At 37.3% G+C, this 21,312-nt stretch overlaps 1 protein-coding gene across 1 annotated transcript in view; it reads left to right on the top strand.

The window, feature by feature from the left end:
• The window catches only part of SEMA3A (semaphorin 3A), a 231,221-nt gene that overhangs the window by 160,731 nt on the left and 49,178 nt on the right, over positions 1 to 21,312 (top strand). The window lies entirely within an intron of this gene.

Raw genomic sequence — 21,312 nt, 5'->3', positions numbered from 1 at the left:
TCCTATCAAACATTTAGAGAAGAGCTAACACCAGTCCTTCTCAAACTCTTCCAAAAAATTGCAGAGGGAGAAATACTCCCAAATTCATTGTACGAAGCCACCATCACCCTGATACCAAAACCAGAAAAAGATATCACAAAAAAAGAAAATTATAGACCAATATCACTGATGAACATAGATGCAAAAATCCTGAACAAAATACTAGCAAACAGAATCCAGCAATACATTAAAAGTATCATACATCATGATCAAGTGGGATTTATCCCAGGGATGCAAGATTTCTTCAATATATGCAAATCAATCAATATGATACACCACATTAACAAATTTAGGAAGTAAAACCATATGATTATCTCAATAGAGGCAGGAAAAGCTTTTGACAAAATTAAACACCCATTTATGATAAAAAACTCTCCAGAAAATGGGCATAGAGGGAACCTACCTCAACATAATAAAGGCCATATATGACAAACCCACAGCAAGCATCACACACATTGGTGAAAAACTGAAAGCATTTCCACTGATCAGGAAGAAGACAAGGATGTCCACTCTCGCCACTCTTATTCAACATAGTTTTGGAAGCCCTAGCCACAGCATTCAGAGAAGAAAAAGAAATAAAAAGAATACAAATTGGAAAAGAAGAAATCAAATTGTCACTGTTTGCCAATGACATGATACTATACATAGAAAATCCGAACATGCCACCAGAAAACTACTAGAACTAATAAGTGAATTTGCTAAGGTTGCAGGATACAAAATTAATGCACAGAAATCTCTGGCTTTCCTATACACCAACAATGAAAAATCAGAAAGAGAAATTAAGGAAACACTACCATTTACCATTGCAACAAAAAGAATAAAATACCTAGGAATAAACCTACCTAAGGAGGCGAAAGACTTGTGCTCAGAACACTATAAAACACTGATGAAAGAAATCCAAGATGACATAAACAGATGGAGAAATATACCATGTTCTTGGATTGGAAGAATCAATATGGTGAAAATGACTATACTACGCAAAGCAATCTACAGATTCAGTGCAATCCCTATCAAACTACCAATGGCATCTTTCACAGAATTAGAACCCAAAAGTTCACAATTTGTACGGAAACACAAAAGATCCCGAATAGCAAAGCAATCTTGAGAAAGAAAACCAGAGTTGGAGGAATCAGGCTCCCCAACTTCAAGACAGTATGGTACTGGCACAAAAACAGAAATATAGATCAATGGTACAGGATAGAATGCACAGAGATAAACCCACGCACATATGGGCACCTAACTTACGACAAAGGAGACAAGAACATGCGATAGAGAAAAGATAACCTCTTCTATAAGTGGTGCTGGGAAAACTGGACAGCTACGTGTAAAAGAATGAAATTAGAACACTACCTACACCATACACAAAACTGAAGTCCAAATGGATTAAAGACTGAAATGTAAACTCTTAGAGGAAAACAGAGGAAGATCACTCTTTGACATAAACCACAGCAAGATCTTTTTTGACCCACCTCCTAGAGTAATAGAAATAAAAACAGAAATAAACAAATGGTACTTAATTAAACTTACAAGCTTAGGAAACCATAAACAAGACCAAAAGAGAACCCTCAGAATGGGAGAAAATATTTGCAAATGAAACAGCAGACAAAGGATGAATCTCCAGAATATACAAACAGCTCATGGAGCTCAATATCAAAAAAACAAACAATCCAGTTAAAAAATGAGCAGAAGACCTAAATAGACATTTCACCAAGGAAGACATACAGATGGCCAAGAGGCACATGAAAAGATGCTCAACATCACTAATTATGAGAGAAATGCAAATCAAAACTACAGTGAGGTATCACCTCATGCCTGTCAGAATGGCCATTATCAACAAATCTAGAAACAGTAAATGCTGGAAAGGGTGTGGTGAAAAGGGAAACTTCCTGCACTGTTGGTGGGATTGTAAGTTGATACAGCCACTATGGAGAACAGTATGGAGGTTCCTTAAAAAATAAAAATAGAACTACCATATGATCCACCTATCCCACTACTGGGCATATACCCTGAGAAAACCATAATTCAAAAAGAGACATGTACCGGGCTTCCCTCGTGGCACAGTGGTTGAGGGTCCGCCTGCCGATGCAGGGTACACGGGTTCGTGCCCCGGTGTGGGAGGACCCCACATGCCGCGGAGCGGCTGGGCCCGTGAGCCATGGCCGCTGGACCTGCGCATCTGGAGCCTGTGCTCCGCAACAGGAGAGGCCACAACAGTGAGAGGCCCGTGTACCACCAAAAAAAAAAAAAAAAAGACATGTACCACAATTCATTGCAGCACTATTTACAATAGCCAGGACATGGAACCAACCTAAATGTCCGTCAACAGATGAATGGATAAAGATGTGGCACATGTATACAATGGAATGTTACTCAGCCATAAAGAGAAATGAAACTGAGTTATTTGTAGTGAGGTGGATGGTCCTAGAGTCTGTCATACAGAGTGAAGTAAGTCAGAAAGAAGAACAAATATGGTATGCTAACACATATATATGGAATCCAAAAAAAAAAAAAAATGGTACTGATGAACGTAGTTGCAGGGCAGGAATAAAGAGGTAGACATAGAAAATGGACTTGAGGACATGGGGTGGGAGGGCAAAGCTGGGGCGAAGTGAGAGTAGCATCGACATAGACAACACTACCGAATGTAAAATAGTTGGCTAGTGGAAAGCAGCAGCATAGCACAGAGAGATGGGCTTGGTGCTTTGCAATGACCTAGAGGGGTGGGGTAGGGAGGGTGGGAGGGAGGCTCAAGAGGAAGGGGATATGGGTACATGCGTATGCATATGGCTGATTCGCTTTGCTGTGCAGCAGAGACTAACACAGTATTGTGAAGCAAATATACTCCAATAAAGATCTATTAAAAAGTTTTTCAAAAACAAACAAAAAAACCCACAATGGATTGGCGTAAACAAACTGAATGTTGATGAAGTCACTTTTGGTATTATGTAGAAGAAAAAATGTAGGAAGGTAAAACTGATAACAAGAAACTCAGAAAGCTATTAAAGTGTGGGAAAACTTTAAAGACCTAAACTAAGACATGAATAATAAAAATAGACATAAAAGATATTTAGGAGAAAGATGGAAATAAAACTTGATGATTGATAAAATCTTGATGGAGAGTAAGGAGAAAGAAATAGTATGGCATTGAGAAAAATGAGATTCCAGATGGAGCAGGTGTGGAAATGATGGAGATAGTTATTCTGAGGAGCTAAATGTGCAATACTACATGAACATGGGCAAGGGCAGCCTAAAAGTTCTGCTCAAGCATAGAATATCCTGGGAATTGGGGAATCAAATTGATTAAGTTGGAAAAAAAAATTATAGGAAAGGGAGGGGCAGCAACCATGGGAGTGATATGTTTTTGAGGAATTCCTTTCTCTACTTTAAAAAATTCTTTTAACAATCAAAATAATTTTAATTACCTCATAATGATTATACACACCCATGTAATCTTACTTACACATAATGTAATTTAAAACAATAATCATTTAAATAATGCAAACACGATGAGTACACTCATGGTATACATTTATTAATACAAGGAAAATATACAAGGAAAGCACCTATAAATGTTGCAGCACATCTAGTCTTGCTCGGCTAGGCAAGTTCCAGCATTGAGAATCAAACCTCCTTTTGAATATTTTAAGTCCATGCGTCTTTATCTAAGTCGGTGTGAAGAACAGTGCGGCTGCCGATCTTTTTAGTTTTTGACTCGTTTTGATCTTCTTTTTCATTATGGCACCTGATGTGAAAAAAGGAGCTCTTGATTTGCCCTTTGCTTCTGCCCTTTATCTTCCACCCCTATTTTTTTAAAAAGATACTTTTTTTTTTGTTTACTTCAATGGTACTCTTCTTAAATGATTTCTGATGAACAGCACATGGATAAACAATGAAGCAGAGGTAACGAACCATGGGAAAATAATGACAGTTATTGTTGTTCTCCGTCCATGTGTTTCAACTCTGTTAGGTCATTTGATACTTATAACATCTCCATATTCTCACCTTATGATGAGACACAGATATGTTAAATAATTTGCTCAGGGTCACACAGTTAGTAAGTGGTAGAGCTTAGCTGAATGCTGCGACAGCCCCCTAACCTTAACCTCTGTGCAGTTACTCTGCCATCATCTATGTGAAGGCAGTTTACAAACTAAGACAATTATATAAATAGGTAGTGTTCAGTTGAGTTCAGTTAGAACTTAAAGGGTAATGTACTATCTTAAGAAGCAGAGAAGATTTGAAGATGAATGACAAAGCCCTGCCTCAAAAGAACTTTGTGAAGAAACATCCTATATCATAAAGAATAATTTAGGGCAGGTGAGACGGTATAACTACTTTAATTGAAGTCTAAACAAAATATTGTGGAAACCCAGAAGACAAATTTCCACTGGAAGAATTTAAAGAAAGAACTTTTGGAAAATACTTGAAAAGGATCTTGAAAATTTGGCTTGATTCTTCATAGAGAATTTGCATGAAAGAATGAAAGTTCTGAGAATCCAGAGTGATAAGAGAGGAGGAAACAGAGGGAAATGCAATGGGAGGTGAGCCTAGAATTATACAGGGGGGCACTGGATAGCGAAGACCTTGAATGCCTTTTAAAGGAGTCTGAAGTGGTAGAAAGTGTCAAGGTTTTCCACTAATTTTTTATTAAAGTTAAAAGCTGATCTCTTTATTAAAATAGTAAATAATAATCAAATAGTGTATGTGTATATGCAACCTAGAGACATGTTACAAAAATTACAGAATACATAGGTATAAATATTTGACGCTGCTTGACGCCGTAAAAAAAACTCAGCTCTTGTTCACATCCTAGCTTTGCCAGTTTCTAGTTCGCATTTTGAGCATTTGTTGAGTCTTAATGTCAGAGTTTCTTTCTGGGATGAGTGTGGTTTAAAATAATGTATAAGAAGGACAAGAAAGGGACAAAATAAATAGTACTTTTTATTTTCACTTACCGTTTGTGCTCATCTTCCATTCTAATCAGCCCTTCTCTCTTTCCTGGCATGATTCATTTTGAACCTTTCTTCGGGTTAAACTATCCCAAGAGCTGTTCGTAGTTTCCCAGCCAGCTAAGCATCAAAAGTTTTTCCAGGCCTGTTCCTTGGCAGCCAGAGGTTTTTGTGTTCCACAGCCAAAAATGATATATCCATTATGCTTAGGCTGTTAGCTAAGAATGTGAGATGACCTTATGCTGCATTCCCTGCATTCCCAGTGTGCTGGAAGTTCCCATTCATGGTCTTCTGATTCTTCGGGGCCTTTTTTCCCCCTTACGTTGCATCAGAGCTGAAAGGGGAAGAAACTAGTCACTATGGCTGCCATCGTGGTGCACTGGCCTTCATCTGGTGAGGATTTTTCCCCATCAGCAACTTGTAAGTATTTTGAAGTCTAAGGCTGTGATACTGGAAATATTTTTTTTAATTGTAAACATGAAGTTATACAATTTACGTAATTTACAATTGGTCTGTGTTCTTCTCGGTTGTCTTTAACAGGTTTACAGCTGGCTTCTGATTCAGCTTGCTTTCATTAGCAATCTAAGTTTCTGTTACAATTAACTTTCCCCCCCCCCTTTTTTTTTTGGTGGCACCACGCAGCTTGCAGGATCTTAGTTCCCTGACCAGGTATCGAACCCGGGCCCCCAGCAGTGGAAGCATGGAGTCTTAGCCACTGGACTGCCAGGGAATTCCCACCATTAACTTTAAAAGATATATTTACATAGGATATTTCTCAAAGTTTTATAAACAGTGTTCTAAAATAATAACAGCTAGCAATTTTGAAGCCCTGTGATATAGTGATATAGATAGGTAGGGAGGGAGATGATAGACAGACAGACAGACAGACATATGTGTATATGTAGGTGTAGATGTATATATATTTTCTAATGTAATTCTCCCAGCACCCCTCAGAGGCATATGCTTCTGACAGATAAAGAAACTGAGGCTAGTGGACGTTAATTAATTTTTTGAAGTTACAAGTCTAGTGAGTGGGAGAAGCCTCGTTTCTATCCAGTTTTCTTTGACTCCTATCACAGAACAGTTTTTATATATGTACAATGAAGTAAGAATTTGTTTATTTTTATGTTGTTAATTCAAGGTATATATTTAGTAAGGATTTTCCTTCCTACATAGTCATAATGTCAGTGAAATCACCTTTTAAGTGTGAAGAGAACAAGAGTGTATATGTTTTTTTGTGAATTTTTTGTGTTTTTTTGTGAATTTTGTGTTTTTTTGTGAATTTTTTGTGTTTTTTTTGTGAATTTTGTGTTTTTATGTGAATTTTCAAGCCTTCCTGTCCTCTCATAAATGGTGTCAGGATTGATTCACAGAGTTAGGTGATTAGGGCTGTTCTTCTGCAGTGGGTTTTTTTTCCTTCTGGTCTGGTCTGGAACCCCCTAATATGCTTTACAAGAGGATTGTCTGAATGTTTCATGGTGTGAAACTAACTATTCCTCTTAAAGTTGCACAAGAGAGTTTATAATCATTAATTCCATCCTCTGTCCAGTTGAACTATCTGTAATTTATGTCCTAGAAAACCAATGTATGTCCTACCTTTTAAATTTATAGGTACTCCAAAAGCCTTAATTAACCTTCCAGTAGATTTGATTCATTTTCAGAAAAAATATTTCTACAATTTCAGTTGGATGTTCTTGTTCTTTGGGGATTGTCGGTGGAAGGGAGATGTCCGGTCAAATGCTGGTCAGAATTTTGCCTTACTAGCGAATCCGATTGATCCTAATGCTGAGAGCAGCAAAATGTGTTCATTGTTTACATAAGCTCAAGCTGCCAAATGAATCATAAAGGCAGCCGTATGTCCCGTGCCAAAGTGTCATTTTCATTAAATGTGAGATTGCACCTGAAGGACAGTTTAATTTGCAGGTGCTAAAAATATTTCGACAGAGTGGTACTGTTACAAGTAGCAGGTGGTGCCCAAACGTGAATTTGGCAAGAAATGCCATCTGTGGGATGAGGTGTAGAAGAATGTCAAGGGGGTAGTAACAGAGATAAAGGGGGAAAGAAAAGAGAGGTGTATTTACTCACCATTTATTGCTATTATCATGATTAAAGATTCCATGCTTCACATGATAGCATTGGCCCAAGAGTATTAAATATGATTATTTGTTCAGGTTCTACCCTGTGCTCAGGGGCATTGCAAAAGTAGCACAATACCTGTAAAGACAAAGTTTCTTCCCCAAAGGCATACCACTTAAGCTATCCAGATGAGAGAATCTTTCCAACTCTATTTACCTTTTGTAGTGTTTACATTGCAGTTGTGTACTGGCAAGATTAATGCACTTTGATCTTGCTTAAATGGATTTTGCCCTTTTCTTTTGATGTTAAGCTTTTAATACACATCCACATCAACTTCCTGCTTCACATTGCGAGAAATATTTTCGAATTGTACAAGCTCAAAGATTTTGTTAAGTCATTGTCACTTGGGATTTTGTGAACTTTACAGAATAGAGAACTGTACAGGGTTGCAATGTGGAGAGGTATCTAGGGGCATTGTAACTGTTTATATTATTTAAAAATCTGTAAATATGTGTCTGTTAGTTTCAATGGACTTGGGCCATATTGAAATCAGGAATATGTATATGAGGACTGGAAATAGACAATCTCTGATGTAATGGGTTACAGAACACAAATTTTAAAAGAAAAAGTAGTGGGTTTGGGTTTTTCATTTCTGCTTGCCATTTGCTGGGAGTAACTGGAAGTAGAATAACTTCCTTTGTGAATACCATGAATTTTCTTAGATTCCTAAGGAGAACTAATGAAGTAGGTCAATCTGAATGAATTTTGGTAAAACTTTTCCATGCGGAGTTTTTGATCACACGGCAAGTTATTGAAGTGCTTGAAGTTTCTCAGGACGGTGGTAATCTCTGACCCCTAACATATGCATTGTTGTTAGCTTCATAAAATGGAGAGACATGCTTTCTGATATTTTAATCCTATTGATGAAATCTTATTTTGAAAAATTGAAAACAAATAATCTTTTTTTTACTGCATTAATTACCTAATATAAAAGGATGCAATCAGAAAAAGAGAAGCTTCTTCCAAGTTCAAAGAACATTAATAACGTTTCAGAAGAACATTTTGAAAACCCACTGTTGCATAATAACTCTTAGAAATAGTTGCAATTTAAAGAAGCATGTCTGAGCATTTCTTTAACCAGGAACCTTTGTTAAGGCTATGATGAGTTCTGTTCATCCCCAAAGCTTCAATGAACTATGTCAAAAAGCAAGAAAATATGATTCTTTAAAAAAAAAAAAAAACTTACACATTTTAGTTCAGCAAATTCATTCATTTATTAATTCATTCATTCATTTATTTAGGAGTGATGTTCTGTTTCAGAACTTATACTGGAAGAACTAGGAAAATATAGAGAGATCAGCTTACAAGAATAGAGGGGAAAGAAAACAAATTATTAAATAGAGTTTTATGGATTCTGATTGAGGAATATGCACCAGGTGCCAGGGAACGGTTTGTATGTTAAAAGGTGGTAGACCATACAAGGTGGTTTGGAGAAGGTGAGGCCAGAAGCATGGAAACGGTTGAATGTGGCTGCCAGGAGAGAAGAAACGGCCTACATTTGGGTAGCTGCAGTGAGATAGATTCAAAATAAATTTTTAGTATATATAGAAGCTGAAGGTAAGAGAGGGAGAAATATAGAACAAGGGCCTATCATAACAAATATGAAGATGAACATAATAGAAAAAGAATTAAGTGATATAGAAGAGGTAGAAGCAAATTTTCCTCCATGTTCTGTGAGATAAATGCCTGTGAAGATGGTAGATGTGTTGTCTTCTAGAATGATATGCAGGTTCACTAACGGGCTAAAGAAGGGAAACTGTGGTCAGTTCTACTGGAAGGTAAGTCGAGGTTAGTTCGTGGATGATGTGGATTGCCCTTAGTTTATTTTCTATATCAGAGACAGTGTGAATAATGAAACTGACAAGGTTTCCCTCTTTCCTCTTGTGCTAGAAAGTTCTGAACCAAAACCGTGGCCCATCTTAAGCAGGTGTATTAATGAATGTAGTATCTCCTTTTAGCCCTGTTACTGGCCCAAAGTAATATCAGCCCTATTGCCCTTTCTGCTTGCCACACCTTAATTTATGCTACTTTGTCATATCCTATGACACTTGAAATCTGTTCTGGAAAATATATGGTGTAAATGCATTTGTATTTATTTCTGTAGCACTGCATGGATGATGGCTTAGAAGAAATAGATAATACATGTGGAAGACCAGTTAGATGATTCCAAAAATATAACTGTTAAGTGAAAAGAACAAGAATGGTGCTGGCAAATTTAAGACTATGAAACAGGGAGAAGAAGTGAAAACAATAGCAGGTATAAGTTTGATAATAAATTTAGAGTAGAGAACAGAAGTCCTGCAGGAGATGGGGGCAATGTAAGGTAAAAACACATTTTATATCTAGGTGCTGCTCTTGACATTAACCAAAGTGGAACGGTAAGAGCAGAAACAGTTTTTAAGGAAAAGTTGACAAGTTCTTTGCTAGGCATGACGAATTAAAGTTGCAGTGAGATATCTAAGTAGAAAATTTTTGCCAAAATTTTGAAGTGCAGAATTGGATATAGGAAGAAAAGAAAGTTTTATATAGTTTGGTGATATTCAAGCATTATAAGTGAATAAATCCCCAAAGAAAAAAACTTTAAAAATAAAGAAAATTAAGAATATTAAAATAATGGAAGCAATACTAGGAGATGACTTTATTTATAGGAGTAGAAAGAAATAAAAGTGCCCCCGCAAAATTTAAGGAGTGTCTATATTTAGGGATTTAGGAAAAGAGAGTCTTAAAGGAAATTATGAAGATTTGATTATTAACAATTCAGGCTCAGAGACAAAAAAGCCACAAACCAGAGAAGCAGTAAAAATTGGGGGCAAGATCTGAATATCTCATTGTGTCAATGGCTAAAGACAACCAAAGGAGGATGAGTACCAATTTGCTGATTTGGTGGTTTCTGTTGTTTCTCATTAAGAACACTACCAATGGTGAAAGTTTCCAAAATCTATAGACAGCAAAGAGTTGAGAAGCAAGTGGTAACTGGGGCAGGGAGTATATGTACTCTCACAAGAAGTGCTATGGCTTAATGGGTGCAAGAAACCACAATAGATTCCATGGAGTGTCAGTGGAAGTTTTCTGGTTTTCTTTTTCTTTCTCAGGATAAAAAGACTTAAAATATTGAAAATTCAACAAAAGATTGCCTTCTTCCCTTCATTTTACAGCTCCCCAGTTGCTAGATTGCTTCCTGCTTTTCATCACTTTTCTCAGGGCTCCATTCTATCCTCTTTTATCTTTTTATTCTATACCCTCCTAATCACCCCATTGACTTTACTTTTAAATAGCTTCAACTATAGGCCTCTTTTCTAAGCTCTTTTTTTTTAAATTTTGCATTTTATTTACTTTTTTTTATACAGCAGGTCCTTATTAGTCAATTATCAATTTTATACACATCAGTATATACATGTCAGTATACACATGTCAATCCCAATTTCCCAGTTCATCCCTCCACCCCCCCACCCCCACACCGCTATCCCCCCTTGGTGTCCATACGTTTGTCCATACATCTGTGTCTCAGTTTCTACCCTGCAAACCGGTTTATCTGTACCGTTTTTCTAGGTTCCACATATATGCGTTAATATACGATATTTGTTTTTCTCTTTCTGACTTACTTTGTATGACAGTCTCTAGATCCATCCATGTCTCAACAAATGACCCAATTTTGTTCCTTTTTATGGCTGAGTAATATTCCATTGGGTATATATACCACATCTTCTTTATCCATTTGTCTGTCGATGGGCATTTAGGTTGCTTTCATGACCTGGCTATTGTAAATAGTGCTGCAATGAATGTTGGGGTACATGTGTCTTTTTGAATTATGGTTTTCTCTGGGTATGTGCCCAGTAGTGGGATTGCTGGGTCATATGGTAATTCTATTTTTACTTTTTTAAGAAACCTCCATACTGTTCTCCATAGTGGCTGTACCAATTTACATTCCCACCAACAGTGCAAGAGGGTTCCCTTTTCTCCACACCCTCTCCAGCATTCATTGTTTGTAGATTTTCTGATGGCGCCCATTCTAACTGGTGTGAGGTGATACCTCATTATAGTTTTGATTTGCATTTCTCTAAAAATTAGTGATGTTGAGAGCTTTTCATGTGCTTCTTGGCCATCTGTATGTCTTCTTTGGAGAAATGTCTATTTAGGTCTTCTGCCCATTTTTGGATTTGGTTGTTTGTTTTTTTTAATATTGAGCTGCATGAGCTCTTTATATATTTTGGAGATTAATCCTTTGTCCTCTGATTCCTTTGCAGTCCCATTCTGAGGGTTGTCTTTTCTCCCATTCTGAGGATTGTCTTTTCATCTTGTTTATGGTTTCCTTTGCTGTACAAAAGCTTTTAAGTTTCATTAGGGCCCATTTGTTTATTTTTGTTTTTATTTCCATTACTCTAGGAGGTGGGTCAAAAAAGATCTTGCTGTGATTTATGTCAAAGAGTGTTCTTCCTATGTTTTCCTCTAAGAGTTTTATAGTGTCCTGCCTTACATTTAGGTCTCTAATCCATCTTCAGTTTACTTTTGTGTATGGTGTTAGGGAGTGTTCTTATTTCATTCTTTTACATGTAGCTGTCCAGTTTTCCCAGCACCACTTATTGAAGAGACTCTCTTTTCTCCATTGTGTATCCTTGCCTCCTTCTTCATACATTAGTTGACCATGGGTGCGTAGGTTTATCTCTGGGCTTTCTATCTTGTTCCATGGACTTATGTTTCTGTTTTTGTGCCAATACCACATTGTCTTGATTACTGTAGCTTTCTAGTACAGTCTGAAGTCAGGGAGCCTGATTCCTCCAGCTCTGTTTTTCTTTCTCAAGATTGCTTTGGCTATTTGGGGTCTTTTGTGTCTCCATACAAATTTTAAGATTTTTTTGTTCCACTTCCGTAAAAAATGCCATTGGTAATTTGATAGGGATTGCATTGAATCGTAGATTGCTTTGGGTAGTATAGTCATTTTCACAATATTGATTCTTCCAATCCAAGAACATGGTATATCTCTCCATCTGTTGGTATCATCCTTAATTTCTTTCATCAGTGTCTTATAGTTTTCTGCATACAGATCTTTTGTCTCCTTAGGTAGGTTTATTCCTAGGTATTTTCTTCTTTTTGTTGCAGTGGTAAATGGGAGTGTTTCCTTAATTTCTCTTTCAGATTGTTCATCATTAGTATATAGGAATGCAAGAGATTTCTGTGCATTAATTTTGTATCCTGAAACTTTACCAAATTCATTGATTAGCTCTGTTAGTTTTCTGGTGGCATCTTTAGGATTCTCTATGTATAGTATCATGTCATCTGCAAAGAGTGACAGTTTTACTTCTTCTTTTCCAATTTGCATTCCTCTTATTTCTTGTTCGTCTCTGATTGCCATGGCTACCACTCCCAAAACTATGTTGAATAATAGTGATGAGAGTGGATATCCTTGTGTTCCTGGTCTTAGAGGAAATGATTTCAGTTTTCCACCATTGAGAATGATGTTTGCTGGGGTTTTGTCGTATATAGCCTTTATTATGTTGAGGTAGGTTCCCTCTATGCCCACTTTCTGGAGAGTTTTTATCATAAATGGGTGTTGAATTTTGTCAAAAGCTTTTTCTGCATCTATTGAGATGATCATATGCTTTTTATTCTTCCATTTGTTAATATGGTTTATCACATTGATTGATTTACGTATATTGAAGAATCCTTGCATCCCTGGGATAAATCCCACTTGATCATGGTGTATAATCCTTTTAATGTGTTGTTGGATTCTGTTTGCTAGTATTTTGTTGAGGATTTTTGCATCTATATTCATTAGTGATATTGGTCTGTAATTTCCTTTTTTTGTAGTATCTTTGTCTGGTTTTGGTATCAGGGTGATAGTGGCCTCATAGAATGAGTTTGGGAGTGTTCCTTCCTCTGCAATTTTTGGAAGAGCTTGAGAAGGATGGGTGTTAGCTCTTCTTTAAATGTTTGATAGAATTCACCTGTGAAGCCATCTGGTCCTGGAATTTGTTTGTTGGAAGATTTTTTTTTTTTTGGAAGATTTTTAATCACAGTTTCCATTGCATTACTTGTGATTGATCTGTTCATATTTTCTACTTCTTCCTGTTTCAGTCTTGGAAGGTTATACCTTTCTAAGAACTTGTCCATTTCTTCCAGGTTGTCCATTTTATTGGCATAGATTTGACTGTAGTAGCCTCTTAGGATGCTTTCTTTTTCTGCCGTGTCTGTTGTAACTTCTCCTTTTTCATTTCTAATTTTATTGATTTGAGTCCTCTCCCTCTTTTTCTTGATGAGTCTGACTAATGGTTTATCAATTTTGTTTATCTTCTCAGAGAACCAGCTTTTAGTTTTATTGATCTTTGCTATTGTTTTCTTTGTTTCTATTTCATTTATTTCTGCTCTGATCTTTATGATTTTTTTCCTTCTGCTAACTTTGGGTTTTGTTTTTCTTCCTCTAGTTCCTTTAGGTGTTAGATTAGATTGTTTATTTGAGATTTTTCTTGTTTCTTGAGGTAGGCTTGTATAGCTATAAACTTCCCTCTTGAACTGCTTTTGCTGCCTCCCATAGGTTTTGGATCATCGTGTTTTCACTGTCATTTGTCTCCAGATATCTTTTGATTTCCTCTTTGATGTCTTCAGCGGTCTCTTGGTTATTTAGTAATGTATTGTTTAGCCTCCATGTGTTTGTGTTTTTTACATTTTTTTCCCCTGTAATTTATTTCTAATCTCATAGCGTTGTGTTCAGAAAAGATGCTTGATATTATTTCAGTTTTCTTAAATTTACTGTGGCTTGATTTGTGACCCAACATATGAACTATCCTGGAGAATATTCTGTGTTTGCTTGAGAAGAAAGTGTAATCTGCTGTTTTTGGATGGAACGTCCTTTAAGTATCAATTAAATCTACCTGGTCCATTGTGTCATTTAAAGCTTGCATTTCCTTAATTTTTTTTCATTTTGGATGATCTGTCCATTGGTGTTAAGTGAGGTGTTAAAGTTCCCCACTATTACTGTGTTACTGTCTTATTTCCTCTTTTATAGCTCTTAGCAATTGCCTTATGTATTGAGGTGCTCCTATGTTGGGTGCCTAAATATTTACAATTGTTATATCTTCTTCTTGGATTGATCCCTTGATCATTATGTAGCGTCCTTCCTTGTCTTTTGTAACATTCTTTATTTTAAAGTCTGTATTATCTGATATGAGAATTGCTATTCCAGCTTTCTTTTGATTTCCATTTGCATGGAATATCTTTTTCCATCCCCTCACTTTAAGTCTGAATGTGTCCCTAGATCTGAAGTGGGTCTCTTGTAGACAGCATATAGGTGAGTCTTGTTTTTGTATCCATTCAGCATGCCCGTGTCTTTTGGTTGGAGCATTTAATCCATTCACATTTAAGGTAATTATCGATATGTATGTTCCTATTACCATTTTCTTAATTGTTTTGGGTTTGTTTTAGTGCATCTTTTTTTTTTTTTTTTTTTTTGCGGTACTCGGGCCTCTAACTGTTGTGACCTCTCCTGTTGCGGAGCACAGGCTCTGGACGCACAGGCTCAGCAGCCATGGCTCACGGGCCCAGCCGCTGCACGGCATGTGGGATCTTCCCGGACCAGGGCACGAACCCACGTCCCCTGCATCGGCAGGCGGACTCTCAACCACTGCGCCACCAGGGAAGCCCTGTGCGTCTTTTTCTTCTCTTCTGTTTCCCACTTAAAGAAGTTCCTTTAGCATTTGTTGTAGAGCTGGTTTGGTGGTGCTGAATTCTCTTCACTTTTGCTTGTCTGTAAAGCTTTTGATTGCTCTGTGGAATCTGAATGAGATCCTTGCCGGGTAGAGTAATCTTGATTACTCTAGGTTCTTCCCTTTCATCACTTTAAGTATATCATGCCACTCCTTTCTGGATTGTAGAGTTTCTGCTGAGAAATGAGCAGTTAACCTTATGGGAGTTCCCTTGTATGTTATTTGTATGTTATTTGTTATTTGTTTTTCCCTTGCTGCTTTCAATAATTTTTCTTAGTCTTTAATTTTTGCCAATTTGATTACTATGTGTCTCGGTGTGTTTCTCCTTGGGTTTATCCTGTATTGGACTTTCTGCGCTTCCTGGACTTGGGTGGCTATATCCTTTCCCATGTTAGGCAAGTTTTCGGCTATAATCTCTTCATATATTTTCTCGGGTCCTTTCTCTCTCTCTTTTCCTTCTGAGAGGCCTATAATGCAAATGTTGTTGCATTTAATGTTGTCCCAGAGGTCTCTTAGGCTGTCTTCATTTCTTTTCATTCTTTTTCTTTATTCTGTTCCACAGCAGTGAATTCCACCATTCTGTCTTCCAGGTCACTTACCCATTCTTCTGCCTCAGTTATTCTGCTATTGATTCCTTCTAGTGTATTTTTCATTTCAGTTATTGTATTGTTCATCTCTGTTTGTTTGTCCTTTAATTTTTCTAGGTCTTTGTTAAACATTTCTTGCATCTTCTCAATCTTTGCCTCCATTCCTTTTCCGAGGTCCTGGATCATCTTCACTATCATTATTCTGAATTCTCTTTTCTGGAAGGTTCCCTATCTCCACTTCATTTAGTTGTTTTTCTGGGGTTTTGTCTTGTTCCTTCATCTGGTACATAGCCCTCTGCCTTTTCATCTTGTCTATCTTTCTGTGAATGTGGTGTTTGTTCCACAGGCTGCAGGATTATAGTCTCCTTGCTTCTGCTGTCTGCCCTCTGGTTCATGAGACTTAGATAACCTCATGAGGCTTATGCAAGTTTCTGGATGGGAGGGACTGGTGGTGGGTAGAGCTGACTGTTGCTCTGGTGGGCAGAGCTCAGTAAAACTTTAATCTGCCTGACTGCTGGTGGGTGGGGCTGGGTTCCCTCCCTGTTGGTTGTTTGGCCTGAGGTGACCCAACACTGGAGCCTACCTGGCTCTTTATGGGGCTAGTGGTGGACTCTGGGAGGGCTCATGCCAAGGAGTACTTCCCAGAACTTGTGCTGAAAGTGTCCTTGTCCCCACGGTGAGCCACAGCTGCCCCCTGCCTCTGCAGGAGACCCTCCAACACTAGCAGGCAGGTCTGGTTCAGTCTCCTATGGGGTCACTGCTCCTTCCCCTGGGTCCCGATGCACACGCTACTTTGTGTGTGCCCTCCAAGAGTGGAGTCTCTGTTTTCCCCAGTCCTGTCGAAGTCCTGCAATCAAATCCCACTAGACTTCAAAGTCTGATTCTCTAGGAATTCCTCCTCCCCTTGCCGGATCCCCAGGTTGGGAAACCTGACGTGGGACTCAGAACCTTCACTCCTGTGGGTGGACTTCTGTGGTAAGTGTTCTCCAGTCTATGAGTCACCCACCCAGCAGTTTGGCATTTGATTTTACTGTGATTGCACCCCTCACAAGGGCTTCTCTTTTGTCTTTGGATGTGGGGTATCTTTTTTGGTGAGTTCCAGTGTCTTCCTATCGATGATTGTCCAGCAATTAGTTGTGATTCTGGTGTTCTTGCAAGAGGGAGTGAGAGCACGTCCTTCTACTCTGCCATCTTGGTTCCTGCTTCTCTAAGGTCTTGTATTTCCTGGTCTAAGGGATAACTTCACAAGCATCTGCCTCTAAAGATGCACTAAACTGAGCTAGTCTTCCTTCCACGTCTCGTATCTAGTCTTCCTCAAGTGTTACTTCATGCTAAATGATCCTGTCCCACCAGTTGTTTAAAGCGGTCTTTCCTTTAATTTTACCATGATTTTTCTTACTGCTTCTCACATTCAGCATCTTATCAGTGAACATAATCCATTGGTTCTACTTTCCCATAATCTCTGCGTATGTCTCCTCTATCATACAAGTCCACGTCACCATCATTTCTCACCAGTCTTCTAAGTAATCTTCCTGCCTTCATTCTTGCCTCAGTATATATTTTTTTCCTACAGCAGCCAGTGATCTTCTTAGAATAGAAACCTGGTAATGTCATTACTAGGTTTGAAATACTTCATTGGTTTCCCTTTTAGCCGTTAGGACAATAAACTCCTGAACAGTAAACTTCCTTCTTATGCTGGCCTCTGCTTAACTTTCTGTCATCCTCTCTGACCAGCTCTCTCTCCTGTTGCCCAGCATTCTCTGTTGTTTCTGTGACCTTGCACCTGTGTTTCTTCTACCTGGGAAACTCTTATTCTTCAGGTCTTGAATTACATGTCATATCTTCTGAGAAAAACTTTCCCTAATTCCTGCAAAGCAAGATCAGCTGTCCCTTCTATTTCTCACTGCATTCGTTCCAAACTCATTTTTGTTATGTGCAATTTGATAATTGCTCTGTTTAACTGTTGGTATCCCCTCACAGATAGTAAGCACCATGTAGGCAGAAAACATTTCATCACAATATCCCCTAATCTTCCACAATTCAGAGCATAGAGTAAGCGATTAGGAGATATTTGATAAATGAAAATATAAATGTAAGTGATGACATGAAGAATAGAGATTGCTCAGTGGAGCAACATTCTGTAGACTATTAGATTGAGAGCAATTAGAGAGAGGCCTTATGTATATTATGGAAGGTAAATAATTCTTCCACAGAAAGGAAGAAAAGAACAATTGTGGGGGGTGTGAAGGAGGCAAAAGGAGGGCGTTCTTACTGAATGGCCTTGGTCTCAGCCATATAACAAATTAGAAAGTCCATCTTTGGTGGGTAGATTGAGAGATGGCACATTAGTTGTTCTGAAGACAATGAGAATGATTTTAAACAGTAGCTGATAATAAGTCTAAGGTGAGCCACTAAAAGTAAATAAAACAATTACTTAGCAACACTAGAATTCTTGTTTAGGATAAATAACTTGAATTTAGAGCAAATCCATTTACTACGATTATATGGTTTTCTTCATCCTGGCTTAGGTATGGGGGCAAAGGAAAAAAAGTTCTGGGATTTCAAAGGCAGGTGAGTGGAGGTTTAGGAAGCCAAGAGGTTCTAGGATGATAGGGAAGACAATTAGAATGACTGGTTAGAATGTTCTTGTGATAAAGAGGGGAATTCACCAGAGGGGAGGGGAATAGACTGAGAGAATAAGAGGGGCAAGGAAGGGAGAGGCAAACTTTGGATCATAAGTAGAAAATGAACAGTGAGTAGAGATTTTGGCCAAAAAAAAAAAAAGATTTTCTAAATTTGAAATATTAGAAGAATGGCTTCTTTTAAATTTTTGGAAGAGATCAACTAAAGACCTAATTTATTTTGAAATTAGAGTGAATGTTTTTTCAAGTATAAGATATAACCTAAATTTCTTGAAGACAATTAACATTGTTTTTCTTAGATAATCTCTTTTACTATTTTGATATATTTGGCTTTTGTTTTCTATGCCTAATGGTATTTTTTGTCTGTAATCTGAAGCTATGTCAAACTGTTAATTCACCTACCAAATCCTCTGTGCCTGTAATATCAGATACTAAAGGAGAGACTAGACTTGAAGACCCTTTAAACAATTAATGTACGTGATAACTTGTTTGAATTATTTCCTACTAGAGTCCACATTTGTAAGATGATAATTATCTTCACATATTTTAGAGATGGAAGCATGATGCTTGATAACTCCTTTTTTCATGCCCAAATACTAACTTAAGAGAATATCTATAAGTATAAAATATTGTTTGCTTTGTTCTCATTTGTATGTTTCTAACATCACTTTTGCTAGATTGTAGCTTTCTGAAAACAAGGGATATATATTATTCATTTTGTTTTATACTTAGTGCCTTGCATGTATTTGTGATCAAATAAAAGGTAGTTGGATTTAATTACTTGAAATCCTTTAAGTTATTCAAGTGTTTATATGAACAACTTCCTTAATATGGGAAGTAGTATTAAACCGACTTCTCCATTTTTTCATCATTAAAGCAGAAGAAAGTATGATTTTTCACTTTAATTCTGCAGCTGTATTATAATGAGATCTTATAATGAGAACTTAACATGTGATTGAGGCTTCCTTTTAGTATCATCATCATAACAACATAGTACATTTGTTAATATTTTACAAAGTTGTTTCACATGTACTATTTAAGTTTAAGATACTTATTTGTATGTGAACTGTTTATGACACAAGGTGAATTGAACTTTTAACATGAAATAAACCCAATTTGAATATTAGGCAACTGAGATCTGAGAGGTAAGAGTCTTGCTAAAATGTCACAGAAGTCGTAAGTGATTGAACTGAGTTCTATCACGTGTAGGTCTGTGTTACACATCTGCATGCACATGCATGCACACATACATGCACACATACATGCACATGCTGAATTTCTGAAGCTAGAAATCTGACTTCATCAGTGGGGTGGTAATTATTGGGTTTGTAACATAATTCGTACTATTGTCACATTAATCCACTCACCATTCTTCAGGACAAAAACATGTATACAAATATGTTTATGAATATGATTACATAGAAATTTATGAAGAAAAACCACCTTTGCAACGTTTATTAAAGTTGAAGTAATGTATTATTAAAAATTCTAGTCCTGATTCCAAATTTTGAGGTTTTATTCTCCTTCCCTTATTCCACTGGCATACTGAACTTTAAATATGAATAGGTAATATTTCATATGTTTCACATTACTTACAGGGTCTGTATAATTTGCCTGAAAAAGATAGTGGAGTGTAGCCCTGTGAAATATACTAAGTACATGGTCCCAGAGCAAATGCTAAAGGAAAGTTGCAAGTGTAGTACACATGACAACATGATTATTCACAGGTGAAAAGGTTAGGACTAAATAAGATGGATAAAGCTGGTTTCAATATTCTGATCCCTTTCCTGGTATCTTAAGTATGGTGCTGACCTAGGTGTGTATATTTCATAGTTAACTTGATAATATAATACACCATGGGAGCAAAAGTAGGTTATTGTGAGAACTTAAATACCTGCAACAATCCTAAGTGCTTTCAATGAAACAAACTCAGCTTCTTAGTATGTTACATTGTTAAAGCCGTGAAGCAATTATATTTTGTTAAATAGTTTATATGAGCCCACAGCCATATCAAGCCAGGTACTTACAGAAGTATGTTTTGAAGTGGGACTCTAGACATCACAGATACACCTTCTGCATAATCTAGGCAGTCTTGTTTTTTCCTTTTCTCTTTCCTTGTCTTCTTGCACAGATATTCATTGAATGCCCTCAGTATTTTAAGCTCTAGGATCATAGCATCAAACAAAACACGCCAAGTTCTTGTTCTCCTCGAACTGATATTCATTGGGATGGAGAGGGAGACAGACAATAAGCAAATGAAGATTAAAGAGAGAAGAAAGCAACAGGGAGATGTAGCATAGCAGGTGTTTCATAATGTTAGGAAGAAAAGTAATGCATGTGAGTAGGAGTAAGGCTTTCAGCACTTTAAATTAGGGTAGTCAACAAAGATGTCTTTAATAACGTAATATTTTGAACAAAGACCTGAGTAAAAATAAGAATCCTGTCTTTAGAATATATGAGGGCAGAGAGTTACACAGTGAGGAAAAATCTGAGGCGGTGCTGAGAGTGCTTGACCTGTTTGAGAACCAGGAAGGGGTTTGGTATGTCTGGCTAAGAGTAAGTTAGGGAAGGGAAGGGTAGGAAGAAGAAAAGTCATGTGGGGTAGCAGGGACCAGATGGTAAATGACTTCTGGTCACTGGAAGGAGTTTGCATTTTATTGTGTGTGATTTGAAAAGATATAGGAGGGTTTAGATATGTCTGAAGTGACATATCGGGTACACACTGGTGTGTGGAGACTCAGAGAACTCAAGGGTAACTCCACGGTTTGGGGCTTGAGTACCTCGTAAATGACAATGCCATTTAATGAGATGGGGTACAACTTGAGAAAATTTCTTTTGTTTTATATGAATCTCATCTCTCCCCTCACACCTAGTTTTTGCTCGAAAGTGGAATAGACCAATTGGTAGTTTGATTTAAATTATTTTATGCTTGAAAGAAAGAATAACAATAGTGATGACAATAAGTAATATTTGATAGCCCTTACACTTTGCAAAATGTTTTAATATCCAGTGATGCATCTGCACTATATGGTCACACGGAGGATTTCTGCACCTACTCCTAAAATAATGCTTGAGACATAAGGTGATTTGTAACATACTTTAAAATACGTAAAGAACAGTTCACATCTACTGAAAAAGAGTGAACTAAAGAGAGATTAGGTCTTGAAATATGTCACATAGGGGTTAAGAGAAAATTGAAAATGGACTGTAATGAATGGTCTTATTTACCCAACTGTGAATTAATATATATGCTATAATTTGT

The sequence above is a fragment of the Leucopleurus acutus genome (assembly GCF_964270905.1).
Source record: "Leucopleurus acutus genome assembly, chromosome: 9".
Taxonomy (NCBI): domain Eukaryota; kingdom Metazoa; phylum Chordata; class Mammalia; order Artiodactyla; family Delphinidae; genus Leucopleurus; species Leucopleurus acutus.
This window is presented reverse-complemented; position numbering and strand designations above follow the sequence as displayed.